Below are 14,669 nucleotides of genomic sequence, written 5' to 3'. Positions count from 1 at the left end.
TGTATAAGACGCACCCAGATTTTCACCCTCTTTTTTGAGGGGAAAAGGTGCGTTTGATACTCCGAAAAATACGGTAATTTTTATTTCTGTAACACCCATCCATGCTTCCTTGAACCTTCTACGGTTCAAGACTGCCAAGTAACCTGGCCTTGCACTAGACAAAGACTCGGGAGTCTTATACTCTAGGTCCAAATCTACTCTCAGCCATGGGGCTTCTGTGTGTTTTCAGGCTAGTCCCCCTCTCCCTTTAAACTAAGATTAGTAGGAGCCTAGAGGCCAAAACATACAAGAACCGTTGCATGGATTGGGTCTGTCTAGTGAAAAGAAGGACTAGGGGTGATATGATAGCAGTGTTCCAATAGCTCAGGGTTTTCCACAAAGAAGAGGGAGTCAAGCTATTCTCCAAAGCACCAGAAGACAGGACAAGAAGCAATGGATGGAAACTAATCAAGGAGAGATCCGACCTAGAACTAAGGAGAAAGTTCCTAACAGTGAGGACAATTAACCAGTGGGACAACTTGCCTCCAGAAGTTGTCAGTGCTTCAACACTGGAGGTTTTTAAGAAGAGATTGGACAACCATTTATCTGAAATGGTATAAAGTTTACTGCCTGAGCAAGGGGTTGGACTAGAAGACCTCCAAGGTCCCTTCCAACTCTGTTATTCTGTGCCTAACCATCACTTATGATGGTAGTTGCATAGATTCAGCCCACGGAACCATCCTAAAACTCCTGGACAAGATGTAAAAGATGTGGCAATATCCATCAATAAGTCCCATCTATTTCTCCTACTCTGCAAATTCTTCAAGTTCTCTTTATGTCACTTTTCCCCAACCTGTTTTTTTTTATCTTCCAGCAACGATGTGTTCAATCTGAAATCAAAATTTGGAAACTTTAAAAAAAAAAAAATCCGATAAAGGTGACAGATTTCACAATCATAGTGTAGGAGGTTAGCACCCACCCCTCTCCTAGGAAAATGAGATATTTTAGGAAATATAAAAAGGGCAGAATATTTCCCCTAAAAGGGAAGCAGATACTCATTCCCTGTCTTGTCAGTGGGCCATGAAGGCCTGAGCCAGTCTATTCTACATAACAAAGGCCTATCTCTTTCAGGCAGAGCCATAGAAGGAATTGCCCAAAGCCCTTTCATTACATCATCACCCAGCAAGACTCAACCGAGCCTGGGACTCTGGACAGACTACAGAGTTGCCCCTGCATGGCCCCATGGGAGCCTGACAACCAATCAGAATACAAGCTCAGATTCAAAAGCCCAGAGAGGGCATAAAAGCAAAGCACGCTCAGCATCTCTCCCCCAACCTCTTCTTTTTAATTCACCAAACATCTTCAAGGCATGTGATCCTGTCCACTATCAAGACCATCTTTCCAAACAACTTCCTTGAATCCAGTGTCTTTTTCCCCACTTGGAACTGAACCCAGATGGACATTTCTTCCAACAATTGTTTACATCATGGTTTGAGTCTGGGAAATAATATCACACTCTCCATTATAATATCCAATGAAGCTTGCTTAAAGTGTGTTGCCAAGCAAATCTCGGTTATAAATAAAAGCAGGCTTTTGAAATAAAACCGATGCAGTCATACAGTCCGCCATCCATTCCAAGGCAAGTAAAACTGTTTTTGCCTGAAGGATGGGCAAAAGCCGTAAAACTTATTTAAAATACCTGAGTGGAGAAGGGCCATTGTTGCCGTGCAAGCCACACATGAGATTCTCTGGATAGAATTAGAATTCTTTGTGCTGAGAGAAATTAATTGCCCCTAACAGCTTGGCAGATATTAACCAACCTGCCAGCCCCCTCCCTAGTTTCGTTCTGATTAAATTTCTCACTTGCCAGTAAGACGCTTGGACAGAAATCATCCCCTGCCTGTTTGTGCACAAAATATTTTGCAGCTGGTTCTCAGCAACAATGTTGAATCAGGTGCTGTCCTTTTTTCTTCACACCCCTCCCAACACCCGACATCCATAAACCCAAATGTCATGTTTGGATCTTGGTGAGTGATGGGATTGCGTTTCAGCCTTGGAAACGATCCCATCTGACAAGAAAGAAGATTTTTCTCCTGAGGATGCTCGCATTGTAATAATACAGCGCATGCTGGTGGATGTCAAGTTCCTCACTTAGCAACCCAATCTGCATTGATTCGGTTGCCATGATAACCAGGTGGCCCCACCATAGCTCCTTTGTCTGTCCTGGGCCCAAAAGCAAACGAAATGGTTGCAATTTTAGTTGTTCAGTCTTATAATTCTGAATTTCACCTGGGTTAGCTGAAAATTGTTCCTTTCAGTTTGTTTGTTGCGGAGAGGGGAGGGGAAGGGAAGGGAAGGGGAGAGGAGAGGAAAGGAGGGAGGGGAGGGGAGCAGGGGTGAAATGCTACCAGTTCAAGTCAGTTCGCCTGAACCGGTAGTAAAAAAATACTAAGAAAAGCTTTTTTTAAAAAAAAGTTCTGACAATTGCACGTTGCACAGTCAAAAACGGGGAGGGGTGGGGGGGTGTCCGTTTTTGCTCCCAGCAGGCTTCCTGGAGCCTACTAGGCCAAAAACGGGGGGTGGGAGATGCTGGGGAAAGAAAGAAGAAAAGAAAGAAAAAGAGAGAGAGAAACAGACACAGAGAAAGAAAGAAAGAAAGAGAAAGAAAGAAGAAAGAAGAAAGGAAGAGAAAGGAAGAAAAAGGGAGGGAGGGAAACAGGAGAGAAAAGAAGGACTACAAACCTGGCACTAGAAGTAGTTTCAGAGGATAATCCAGGGCTCGTTGGGACCTAGAGGTCATCTAGTCCAACCCTGCTCCAGCAGGACATTGTTAAAGTGAGTTTCTGTCTTTTGATCCCCCAGTTACATGACTACATAGTCCCATGACCCCACCAAACCACCCCCAAGCCACGTCCACAGAACCGTAGTAAAAAAAGAAAAGATTTTACCACTGGAGGAGAGAAGAAAAGAAGGGAGAAGAGAGGCACTTAAGAGAGAGAAATTCCTTTACACTAAAACAAAACAAAACATTAAATAGCTTTAGGAGGAAACCAAAAAGGTTCCGTCCAAGCCCTGATAGCTTTATCTCCTCTGGTAATGAAGAAAAACAAGCTTCATAACAATCTCACTCTATGGGACTACGAGTGTTCTCCACTAATAAAGCAACTGATTTCCCTAAAACTATTTTCTCTTCCTTTAATGCCCGTGTTCCACTCTACTTGAGTTGAAGGCTGCGTCTGGGGGTCGCTTCCCACCTTCTGCAGAGCAAGCACTGGAAGGTTTTGGCGGCTGCTTTTCAGAGACGTTGGTGGAATTGAAGGTAGCCTCCTGCAGGCATCTCAGCAGGGTTTCAGAGCTAAATGCCAGGATTTCTTCCCCAGCGTCAATTCTTCCACAAGCAGAAGAAAGAACATCAAAGGACTGCCCTTGATCGCTACACAGCAATGGCTCTCTAATCCCAGGGGTATTGTTGGAAAGCAAACCGCGGTCGAATCAAGGGCCAAACACACAGTGTTTTGCACACACAACTCATAAAGGATAAATTGGCCTCAAGGGAACTTCCAACCCCATAGATTTCTAGAAAAACCATCCAAGAAACAGTGTGACCATTGAAACATCTTGGCCATACAAACCATCAGCTGTCTTTAATCTATATAGATAAAAATGTGTGTGTGTGTGTGTGTGTGTGTGTGTTTGTGTGTGTGTGTGTGTGTTTGTTCCAGCATAATTCTGGAACATCTCGAGCAATTTCAACCAAACTTGGTAGACAGATGACTTACTCTCTGTAGAAAAATATTGTATGGATAAGACACCCCTAACACCCCTCGGTCTGCGTGTCCGTGTGTTCTGTTAAGATACAGCCTGTTGTGCCTTAAAATGTCTTCTACTGTATTGCCGCAAAATGGCTTCTACTGTGCAACACAGTGGAGTTGCCATGGTAACAGCTTCACAGTACTCCAAAAGGGGGCTCCCTCTGGTAAGGGGGAAAATCCAACATTAGAAATTAAGTTTGTTCCGGACACCCCCCCCCCTTACAAAAAAATACCTGGACAACGTCGGGTTATCGGCTAGTGGTTAATAATGTGGAATTCATATATTCTCACCCAAAAAAGAGAAAATGATGTGATCTTTTACTGCTCCCTAATTTGAAACTCCAGCCGCTGCGGGCAAAGGGACTTTTCTATTTCTCCTGTGATTCTCCTTTGCATAAACTGTCATCTGTTTCCAGGGGCTGATTTATAAGCAGAGAAGAAACTGCATCTAATGAGATACATCTTAATAAAGACACCTCTTTCACACCCTTCGCTGCTGCACTGAGACACGTTTCTTCCTTCGTTGTGGAAAGAAATGTTTGAACAAATACTCGGATAGTGGCGAACCCACAAGAGGCGACCAAGTCCCTTCAGAAGGTTGCTTTGAAATAGGAGGATGGCAGTAGTGAAGTCAGCTGCCCAAACTCCCATCTCCTCTCTTCATTCTCCCTGTTTTTCACGCTCTTGCTGGTTCCCGTAGTGATTACCCTACAAATCCAGAGATTCCCCTCTTCTTCCAAACCTCTTGATTTTGCAACCAAGCTGTCCTCCATAGAAGACCTGTATATTGTGTGGGTCAGGAGGAGGGCTGAGAAAATAACTACAGACCCCGTCACATCCTGGACACAAACTGTTTCAACTTCTCCTCTCAGGGACACCGCTAGAGGGCATTGCATGCCAAAACAACTAGACAGAAAGACCATTCTCTCTCCCCCCCCCCCCCCCGTGCCATCACTCTGCTAAACACCTAATTCCCACAGCACTGTCTTATATCTAGGCCGGTGGTGGGTTCCTACCGGTTTGGACTGGTTCGGCTGAACCAGTAATGGTTTGGTGGCCTGGGGTTGCTGGAACCAGTAATGACCCAGGCCTGCCACGCCCCCGAACCGGTTTTCCAGGGGATGCCATAGGCACAACCATCTTGTTTTTTGCTTCTGCGCATGCGCAGAACAATTTTTATTGCACTGCCCGTGCATGCATGGCGCACCCATGAGCAAATCAGCAGTAGTGATGTCTGGAACCCACCCCTGGTCTAGGGAGATCTAAACATGTAGTGTGTTACTATTATCCATCTCACTTTCCTATTACCTTGGTCTCTTATGACTGTTGCTTGATGGATGTGTAGGATGTCAGCACCCATCCCTAGGAAAATGAAATATTTTTGAAAATATTAAAAGGGCGGAATATTTCCCCTAAAAAGGAGGCAGAAATTTAGCACACACACCCCCCCTTTGACAATGGGCTATTAAGGCCTGGGACAGTCTATTCTACATAACAAAGATCTACCTCGTCCAAGCAGAGTGATAATAGGAATCCCAAATCCCTTTTATTACATCATCACCCGGCAAGAGTCAACCAAGCTTGGGACTCAGGACAGCCTTCAGAGTTGCCCCTGCATGGCCCCATGGGTGTCTGACAACCAATCAGAATACAAGCTCAAATTCAAAGCCCAACAGAGGGTAAATCTCTCTCTGTCTCTCTCACTCTTTGTGTGTGTTGTGTGTGGTCTGACTGTCTGTCTGTCTGTCTCTGTCTCTCTGTGTGCGTTTCTGTCTGTCTCTCTGTCTCCCTCTGTGTCTCTGTGTCTGTCTCTGTCTCTTTCTCTGTCTGTCTCTGTTTTCTGTCTGTCTGTCTCTCCTCTCTGTCTCTCTCCTCCCCACACATGTGACTTTTTGCCTAGGACCTCAAACCATATGATCCTGTTCATCATTAAACCATCTTTCCAAACAGCCACCATGTTCCAGGTGTCATTCTCCCCACTTGGAACTGAATCCAGATGGACATTTCTTCCAACGGTTGTATCTTATGATTTATGATTACATATCACTTGGTTGCTTAGATGTATACTGAGCATATACGCTAAAATTCCTTGTGTGTCCAATCACACTTGGGCAATAAAGAATATCTTAATATCTAATAATCCCAAGTAATAGCAAATCTTAAAAGCGTGATTATCTTCTCAGGAATCAAAAAACAGCTGCATTTTTTTCTAAATTAGTTCTAAATTAGTTTCTGTCCCCAAACTAATCAGGATTGGACCTGATATTGATGAAAAAGCATTGGAATATATAGGGCTGTATTTTGGGAAGTTTTTTTAAAATGTCTTTGGCTGTATTTTGGCAAGTAGAAAAATAGCGTCTTGGGAGAAGGTGGGTGACTAACCACTTCCATAATCTTGCCAAGCAGGAGGGAGCCTTCTCTAATATTCTCTCTCACATTGTAGGAAGTTATCACTCAGCCTCTCCCAGAAAATGAAATATCCTAGGAAATATTGAAAAGGCAGAATATTTCTCTGGATGTGAAAAGAAAGAAACATGTTTTAAAAGACAGAATAGCTGCCTGTAGCTTCCTGCCCATCCCCACTTTGTCAATGGGCCATTAAGAAGGCCAAGCTAGTCCACTTTACATAATAAAGACTTCTCCACTTCAGCTCAAGGGGGGGATGGGATTAAAGCATGATAATATTGGCCCCAACTGACCACATGCATCTGAGAACTCAACCAAACCTGGATTCAAAACACAGCCTAGAGAGTTGCCCCTGCATGGCCCCATGGGAGTCTGACAACCAATCAGGATACATTTCTTACACAGGAGAGGAACAGAGAGGTGGGACTGAAGCAGGGTTATAAAAAAGCTAGGAAGCCCCTCCCTCACCCTTCTCTTCTTCTCCACCAACATTGAAGCATGTGATCACCTTTTCTGCTCAGGGCTCAAAGCCATGTGGCCTGTCCACCATTAAAACCATCTTTCCAAGCAGCCTCCACGTCTCCAGTGTCTTTTTCCCCACTTGGAGCCGAACCCAGAAGGACTTTCTTTCAATCAACATCATCTGTGTATTTTCTGAAGATTTACAAGTCTCTTGCAAACCCTCCACCTGGATTCTCATTCTTCGGCTGGCTCCAAAGCTAGGAGCCAGGAAGGGGACTTGGGGATGGTGGTGAGCAGATCTGGGTGCTGACTAGAACTGGGACTTAGCCCCACATCTCCCCAACGATGCCTTATGCTTCTTAGCTCAAGGGAATTGTTCTCCCTGTCTTAGATTGCACAAGGTGAAGCTTTGGTGAGCACCCAAACTGACTCTTATCTTAAGACTTCTCATAAAATGTAACAACAACAACACCCATTCACATGAACATCCATATGTCTTGCGAAAAATGCCAAAAAAGAAGGGGTAACATGACATCTACGAGGCTGCGCCAAATAAAATAGGGTCATGCTATTCTCCAGAGCACCTGGAAGGCAAGGCAAGAAGCAATGGATGGAGGGAAGGGAAGGGAAGGGAAGGGAAGGCAAGAGAAGAGAAGAGAGAGGCAACTTAGAACTAAGGAGACATTTCCTGACAGTTAGAACAATTAATAAAATGGAATAACTTCCCTCCAGAAGTTGTGAATGCTCCAACGCTGGAAGTTTTTAAGAAGATGTTGGATAGCCATTTATTTGGAATGGCGTAGAGTCTCCTCCTTGAGCAGGAGATTGGACTAGAAGACCTCCAAGGTCCCTTCTAACTCTGCTATTCTGTTAAAAGGCAAAAAGTCTTTCCTATTTTCAGATTTCGATTGGAATGATATATATTCTAACAGTGGTTGGAAACCAGTGGTGCAGAGTGGTGGGTTCCTGCCAGTTCGCACCTATTCGGTAGAACCGGTTCGTCAAATCTACCGAACAGGTTAGAAGAGGTTCCACCAGTGGACCCGGAAATCAGGCCACACCTACAGAAGAGGTTCCAAAAAATTTTGAAACCCACCACTGCAGTGGTGGGATTCAGATAGTTCACATCTATTCGGGAGAACTGGTTGTTGACTTTCTAAGCAGTTCGGAGAACCAGTTTTGGAAGAAATCTTTTTTTTTTTTCACTTTACTAATTCGGGAAGGAAACATTCTGGTGTTGTTGCTAGCCTAATCTTTATTGCCCTGCTTACAGAAACTGCCTCTCTGGTTAACCCTTATTACATTGCAGTTAAGGCGAAGGCCCATCGACGTGAGTGATTGAGTTGGCCACACCCACCCAGTCACATATCCACCGAGCCCCGCCTATCCAGCTGGTCATTAGGCAGAGAACCTGTTGTTTAATTATTGGGATCCCACCACTGTTTGAAACCATTATCTAGAAGGTTTTATTGAATAACTACCAAGGCAACTTGAAAATAAGTCTAATCAAGGCATTGGAAGGACTAGCACATTTTGGAGAGATTGAAAACCTTCGTATTTTTTAAAAACGGGGTCTGGGGGTCTGATTTGAGGAGGCTCATACAAACCCCAAGATTTTGCAGTGAACATTCAGTGCCCCTTCCCTCAAACAGGATATCAGTAACCATGGAAACAGAAAGTGACATCCTAAATGAGCTTTATTTTGTGCGGCTGGAAGTAAAAATGGGAAGATGCACATATGCTGAAATCCTAGCTTAGAATTATATTTAGTAATGGCCACTTATGTTTGTTTTTAGACTTCTCATAATGGTGGGCAATATGACATTTTGATTGCATTTCCTCCGTGCCAGGAAGGATATTTCAAAACCCATTTGCAACTAAATTTGATGACCCTGCTTTAAATGCATTAAATTGCATTTGAACAAGTCATTTCACTGGCATCTCAACCCACCGCACATTTAATTTCGTACAATTCTTCCTACACAGGCTAAAGAATATTTTGATAGCAGAGCAGAAGTAATTAAAAGCAAGAGTATAACTGAATTTTTCTTTTTCTAAAAAAAAAAAAAAGACTTCCCTTTTTCTACCTTTATTGGTTCTGCAAAGAAGTCAAAGCTCAGATCTTCCGCTTGGTTATTCCCTCAGTCCCAATGCAATCAAAGGAGCTTCTGAGAAAATATATGAAAATATTCTTTTTTGCTGGGAAACGGGTTATCTAGTGAACAAAATAGTTTAGATAATTTAAATGATTAAGGAACAGTTATTCTTTAATTCTAAACATTCTTTGTAAATTGAAAAACTAATTTTAACAATGTAAAGGTGCACCTGGAAGAAACAGTGAGCTGCAAGGAATTTCTGGTATTTAAGACATAGAAGAAAGAAAATAGATCTTTTACCTTTGCCTCAGTTAGGTTATTTTCACTTACGAACAACAATAATAAATTCCTAGAAGTTCTGAGTCTGCACTAAGAAATATCCTGGCTCAAGAGAGCTAGAAACTTGGTGAAAAGCAATTGAAAGAGTTGTCATCTTTAGCCTTGAGAAAAGACATAGAATAACAAATAACAATTGGAAGGAATAGAATAGAATGGAATGGAATGGAGTGGAGTGGAGTAGAATCGAATGGAGTGGAGTAGAATAGAATAGAATGGAGTAGAGTAGAGTAGAGTAGAGTAGAATAGAATAGAATAGAATAGAATCAGAGTTGGAAGGGACCTTGGAGGTCTTCTAGTTCAACCCCCTACACCACTTCAGACAAATGGTTATCCAACATCTTCTTAAAAACTTCCAGTGTTGGAACATTCACAAGTTGTTCCACTGATTAATTGTTCTAACTGTCAGGTAATTTCTCCTTAGTTCTAGGCTGCATACAGACTAAGAAAGGAAAGGGAAAAAGAGAATGATTGAAAAAAATCATGAAGACAATAATGTAATAATGGTAACAACCAGATTACAAAATCTGTTCATAATTTGTACTCTAAGTTGTAAAAATGCAGAATCTAGTTAAGTCAAAAATAGATGATTTATTAAGACAAATACTGCAAATTCTCACAAACTCAGAGACAACTTATGAATGATCCAATAAGTACTTTTGAAATATCAAAAGCTGTAAGAAAAATGAATCATCGGTAAAGCTGCTGGCCCAGATCAACTTACAAGTCAATATTACAAATGTTTTGAAGACAAACTTCTTCAGCCATTACAGGATACAATTTAATGATATATTACAGAGGGGGGAGATACCCCCAACTTGGAAAGAAGCTAATTATGTTGCTTCTGAGGGAGAATCATTGTTGTGGCCTGCCAGTGGCCAGGGGAGCTGGTGGAGATTCAGACAGTGAAGAGGTTGGGGAGGAACATGGGCCAGTCCTGGAGGCGGGAAAGGCTGATGAGGGCTCTGCATCGGAGACAGAGATGGGGCCAAGGCCATCCGACAGTTACCAGCTACCTGGTAACTGTCAGGCACCAGTGAGGCAGGCACCAGTGAGGCAGAAGAACAGCTGGAGCTTGTTCCCAATGTGCGCATGCACAGAGCTGCCAGGAGAAAGGAACAGCTAAGGAACAAGGTTCGACTCAGGAGTAAAGTCACAAGTGGACGGTGAATGGCCCCTCCCGAGGAGGAAATAAAAAGAGGGGTGTGAAAGGTGAGGAGTGGAGTTTGCAGGAGACAATTCGTTCGTTTATTAGTGTGAAAATTTGCTTATCTGAGTCGGTGCCTCACAGAGACTCCTTGCCAAGTATATCATTGTACAGCATTGCTCCTGGAAGCTATCGGCCTGGCAACTATCCAAGGACTGATAAGGTCCTTTCTTGCAATTCATTTTTTTTAAATTAAATTTTTCGCTACTGTTAACAATATACTTGAAGATTGCTTTTTTAAATCCCATAGATCCATTATTACAATGGTCCTACTTCCTTCCCTCCCTCCCCTTTCCTTCCCTCGTTTCTTCTCTCCTATCCCCTTCCTTCCCTCCCTTCCTTCTTCCTCCTCCTTTCTTTCTCCTTCTCTCCTTCCGTTCCCCCTTTCCTCCTTCTTCCCCCCTTCCTTCTCTCTACATTCCTCTTCCTCCCCTCCTTTCTTCTCCTTCTCTTCTTCCTTCCCTCCTTCCTTCCCTCCTTTCTCTCTCCTTCTCTCCTTCCTTCCCCTCCTTCCTTCCTCCCTTGCTTCTCCTCCCTCCTTCCCTCCTTCCTACCCCCCCTTTCTCTCTTTCTTCTCTCCTTCCTTTCTTCCTCCTCTCCTTTCCCTTCTCTCCTTCCCCTTCCTCCCCTTTACCCTTCCCTCTTCTTCCCATTCCTCCTCTTTCCTACTCTTACATTCCCTCCCATTTTTCCTCTGCCTTTCCCTTTCTCCTATTCCTCTCCTTTTCCTCTCCTTCCTATCTTTCCTTCTACTCCTCCCTCCATCCACTCTATCCGTTGTTGTGTTTACATAGTCTCCTCTTCAGGGGATGACCTGGTTCTCTTTTTTTTTCCTTATTTGAAAGTTATATAAAAAGGCAAGATTTACAAAATACAAGATACAAAATAGATAAAGCTCTTTACATATTTTCATACATATTTTCATCAATTTTGAAAGGCTTATTGCCAGGACTTTCTGTAGCTAAATGCTATGAATTCACATTAGCCAAATAAAAAGGGTTTTTTTTTTCAGGACAAGGAGTCTGTTTCGTGATTTTGTGAAGCCTAGGTCAGAACAATCAGGATGTTATGATGATAAAAGATCTATAGACCAATCTCACTATTAAATAAGGGCTACAAATCATTTGCTGCAATTTGCAACTTCTGGAGGAAAGTCGTTCCACTGATGAATTGTTCTAACTGTCAGGCAATTCTCCCTTCGTTCTTCTTGTTCTACACTCAGGTGCTCTGGAGAGTAGCTTGACCCCCCTCATCCTCTTCAACATCCCATCACACAGAAGAGGAGGACTTGCATCTCTCATGTTCCACAACACAGGACTTGGAAGAATGGATTTCGACTGGGGAGAGGGCAGATTCCAAGGGAGTGTTAAGAAAACCTGCCCGACCAATAAGGCCAGCAAGACAAAAAGCAGGGGATTTCTTCCTTGGAGGTGGTTGGGTGGCCACCTGCCAGGTGCTTGGCCTGGAACTCCTGCAATGAACAGGCAAGCTGAAGGGCCCCTTCCCACGCTGCTGTTCTTCCCTGTATCATATTTAGCCCTCCAGCATTTCCAGATCACCCCCCCAGCAATTACTGTCATCCTGAAAGATGTTTTACATTTTAAGCTGTCAAGCTTGTTTACATGGATCTGCCATTTCTGGGGCTGCAGAGAGAGAGGAAACCACACTGCTTCTCTCTCCCCCCCCCTTGCAATCTGATTATTTCATCTGCAGTTACAAGCCTGGCAAGACATGGTGTGCTAATTATCTCTATTATTATGCCCTATTAATACCCTGAGAGACATTTGGCTGCTCGTTCGAAGTAGGCGTCGAGCCACTCAGAACAATCCAGACTCAGCCAACTTAGAAGACAAAGTCACAGGGAGAACAGGGCCCTTCCAAGAGGTTCTCATTTGGCTGTCCCAAAGGTGCTTTCCCCCCCAAAGCAACTGGACTTTGGTTCTTCCGTTTTGTGTTCTTTTTTTTAGGTTTAGGTTTTAGGTTTAATTTTATTCGTATGCCGCCCTTTCCCAGAAGGGACTCAGGGCAGCTCACAACTCAAAAGGGAGGGAAATACAAACAGAGTAATAAAACATAAAAACCATACATAGTTAAAAAGCATAACAATCATACCATTTGAAGTGGGGCAACGAGTCTTTAGCCCCAGGCCTGTCGGAACAGCCAGGTTTTAAGGGCTATGCGGAAGGCCTGGAGGGTGGTGAGGGTACGAATCTCCATGGGGAGTTCGTTTTTTTTGTGTGTGTGTAAACTGTAAGGTAGTGTGAGAAGAAATATCCATCTGGTTCAGTTCCAGGTGGGGAGAAAGACACTGAAAACAGGGAGGCTGATTGGAAAGATGGTTTATTGATGAACAGGACCACATGGGTGTGAGGTCCTGGGCAGCTTGTCGGGGTTCCAAGTAACACACCTAATGAAAGAAAACTCCGAGCCCTGAGTTTCCTCAAAATTCCATTTTATTCGAGATGTCATATTTGCACATCTGGGGAAAAAACTGAATCTGAAAGTTTCCAAGTTTTTCCACCCAGTTGAACGTTCAAGATCCTGCCCCAACACCCACAAGTCCATCACATGGTCCAATCAATCCTCACCATGAAGGAAGAGTCCCCCCTCCCCACATCCATGTCTGTCCCGGTGCAGGGACATGGTGAACTTGACTTTCTGAGAAGGAATGTTATTATGGCTACATATCACCCCTACTTTGTATAATTTCCCCCTCCCATTTTCCCACAGTAGAAAATGTGGCAGGCCTGAAATCCAAAGGTAAAAGACGGCTTCCAGGTCTGACAGGCAGCCTCCCCTCAGAAGAGAAGTGTAACAAGAGTAATGCAGGGGGTTAACATTATAGAACTAACCATCTCTTCCGTGCCAGGGGGACTCTTTGGCTTGTCTGGATACTTATCGTGGAATTGCTTAACCAACTTGTCAGCCTTCACATTCCAGCTCTTTACCCACATAACCTCAGACAATGGGTGCCCCTTCCAAGAAATTAAATATTGTAACCGACCTCTAAACAATCTAGAGTCTAATATCCTTTTCACATCATAATGTGTCTCTCCTTGTACTACTATAGGAGGAAGGGGTAGTTGGGTCTGAGGTCTCAACCTAGACCCAAACGCAGGTTTCAGCAAGCTAAAATGGAAAACACAATGTATTTTTCCCAGAATTCGGGGGAGGATACGCTTAACGGTCATTGGGTTAATTACCACATGGAGTGGAGAGTGAGGGTTATTTATACCCTTTCTTGGGTCTTGCCCTTGAGCTTCCTGTTTCTGTGGCAAGGGCATGTATTCTATTGGTTGGTTGGTTTATTCGACTATTGGTTGCTGTCAGATTCCCATGCAGCTATGAAGGGGTCATAGCTGAGGTTGTTTGAGTTAACTTTGGTTGAACTGTGCTGGGTGATACAATGCCCTTAGATTTTGCAATGCAGTGAGTCTTGCTGCTAGATAATCCTATTATATCCTGGAGGGTCCTGTCTTAATCCCATCACCCTGAAGGTCTTTGGTCTTGTAGGTAGGCTGGCCCAGTTCTTTTCAATGGCCACCAAATATCTGCTGGGTGCAGGGAGCTCAGGCTCTGAGTTCCTGTCTCCCTTAAGATTTCTCTTTCTCTTTTAGGGGAAATATAATATTCTGCTTTTTAAATATTTCTCAAAACATTCCATTTTTCTAGCAGAGGGGTGAGTGCTAACTTTCTACAGTAGAAAACCTGCCCTTTCTATTATTTTTTGCTCTTGTTGGATTGTGTTAATGGTGTGATCTTCGTAAATTTTGTGACCTCCTCTAATACTTCTGCTGGCAGAAGAGATGTTAATGATCGGAGTTGGTCCTTGGCTCCCTCTTTCAAAACCTCAATTGTAAAATTAATCTGTCTTACTTTTTTTTGCCAAGAAGCTGGAGCTTTTTTTCCCCTGCAGGATGTTTTCTGCCCTGTCCCCTTTCACGGTTGAACAGCCTGCGGTGGATGAATCTGTGTTGTCTCCATCTCAAGTTGAAGTGCAAATGGTTCTTGTAGTCTGCAAGTTTTCTGAAAATCTGTTTGTATCCCGGCACCATTTGAAGGATGTTCATCCCAAAGTGCCTGGCTAAATATCTATGGAGTTTCTCAATCATCTAGGTCAGTGATGGTGAACTGTTTTCTTACGGCATGCCAAAATTGTACGTGTGCTATTGTGCACCCACATGCGCCCACTCCTTCCCGCCCACCTGTACATGCATCAGTGGTGGGTTTCAATTTTTTTTAGAACCTCTTCTGTAGGTGTGGCCTGCATTGTGGGAGTGGCTTTCTGGCCATGTGACTGGGTGGGAGTGGCTTGCCGGCCATGTGACTGGGTGGGCGTGGCCAACTTGTAAAATGTGGTGAAACTCACTT

The sequence above is a fragment of the Thamnophis elegans genome, chromosome 11, assembly GCF_009769535.1.
Source record: "Thamnophis elegans isolate rThaEle1 chromosome 11, rThaEle1.pri, whole genome shotgun sequence".
NCBI classification, from domain to species: Eukaryota; Metazoa; Chordata; class Lepidosauria; order Squamata; family Colubridae; genus Thamnophis; species Thamnophis elegans.
This window is presented reverse-complemented; position numbering follows the sequence as displayed.